Genomic DNA, 2,157 nt, shown 5'->3' on the forward strand with positions numbered 1-2,157 from the left:
ACTACTTAAATAAAATTTGAATTGATTGATGATAATTATTAATTAGCATAAATTTAGGAGATTCAAACTAATTAGGAATATTTAGTTTTCTTAATTCACTCTAATCTGTTAAAATTAATTAAAAGTCTGTATTTTACCCATTTTCTTCTACGTTACTCTCTTCTTTCGTTTTTTTTTCTAGAATTGTTGTCACTGACGAGTAAATCTAAGTTTTTTTTTGTTTGAAAAATCTTGATTTTGTTGTGATGGACGACTGCTTATCTATATTAATTAAATATGGTGGTAGATGGGATCCTTCAGGTTGAAAAAATGTTGGTATGAATAATTGGATGTCAACTATATACAGTTTGGATACCAATTATATGGTGTTCATTTTGATCTCCAATTTTATAGATAAACTAAACTGTTTATGTATCCATTTGTTATGTAGTTTGTATATAACTGATATCCAAAAATTTGTATCCAATTGATATGCAGTCTGTATATAACTAGTATCCTGAAATTATGAGAGTCAATCTGTAATTCATATGTAGTTGATAACTGACTTGAAGAAAACAATGCATATTCTATATCATTCAATACTTAAAACTGTATCAAAAACAAATATATCTCGTTCAAAAGTTAAAAAGACATGAAATACTAAAGAGTCTAAGCTGCAATCAACTATCTCAAATTTGATCTCCGTAGTTTTGGTGTAGGATAATTGCTGGTATCTGGAGCATGTTCTTTTGCTATGCGGGATCCATCAAATTTGCTAGCAACAGTCCCAGTTACTTCACTCTCACTGATCGCGCCATCATCATTCTTTGTTTATCCACATTGCCATCAACCTACTTGGAGAAATTGAAAAAGAAACCTTCTTATTATAAAAAAATAGGTATTATAAGAAAATACCAATTTCATACCAACATTAGTCATAATTTATACAAAAAATTTTTTGGATGATTTAACAAACTACAATCAATTCACATAATTGGACCATTGATATCACACCATTTTCTGATAAAAATAATACACAACTTAAGTCAGCTTTCATACCAACAATAAATTAATTTCATACGAATGTTAAAACACATTTCATACCATATTCATAAATCGTATATTAAGTCATGTTTCATATCAATATTATTCATGTTTCATGCCAGTTTAGTAGACAGAATGAAAATAATTTGAAAAAAAATAAATTTTCTCTAAATTGTGTACCAATTTCATACCAGATTTAAACAAGTTTCACATCAAATATAAGTAATACATCATACCAAATTTTATACCAATTCATGCCAACATTAGACAAAATTCATACCATATTCATAAATCGTATATTAAGTCAGCTTTCATACCAATATTATTCATGTTTCATGCCAGTTTAGTAGACAGAATGAGAATAATTTGAAAAAAAAATAGATTTCCTCTAAACTGTGTACCAACTTCATACCAGATTTAAACAAGTTTCACACCAAATAAAAGTAATACATCATACCATTGTTATACCAAATTTTATACCAATTCATGCCAACATTAGACAAAATTCATACCATATTCATAAATCGTATATTAAGTCAGCTTTCATACCAATATTATTCATGTTTCATACTAGTTTAGTAGACAGAATGAGAATAATTTGAAAAAAAAATAGATTTCCTCTAAACTGTGTACCAACTTCATACCAGATTTAAACAAGTTTCACACCAAATATAAGTAATACATCATACCATTTTTATACCAAATTTTATACCAATTCATGCCAACATTAGACAAAATTCATACCATATTCATAAATCGTATATTAAGTCAGCTTTCATACCAATATTATTCATGTTTCATGCCAGTTTAGTAGACAGAATGAGAATAATTTGAAAAAAAAATAGATTTCCTCTAAACTGTGTACCAACTTCATACCAGATTTAAACAAGTTTCACACCAAATATAAGTAATACATCATACCATTTTTATACCAAATTTTATACCAATTCATGCCAACATTAGACAAAATTCATACCATATTCATAAATCGTATATTAAGTCAGCTTTCATACCAATATTATTCATGTTTCATGCCAGTTTAGTAGACAGAATGAGAATAATTTGAAAAAAAAATAGATTTCCTCTAAACTGTGTACCAACTTCATACCAGATTTAAACAAGTTTCACACCAAA

The sequence above is a fragment of the Solanum tuberosum genome, unplaced genomic scaffold, assembly GCF_000226075.1.
Source record: "Solanum tuberosum cultivar DM 1-3 516 R44 unplaced genomic scaffold, SolTub_3.0 scf00184, whole genome shotgun sequence".
Taxonomy (NCBI): domain Eukaryota; kingdom Viridiplantae; phylum Streptophyta; class Magnoliopsida; order Solanales; family Solanaceae; genus Solanum; species Solanum tuberosum.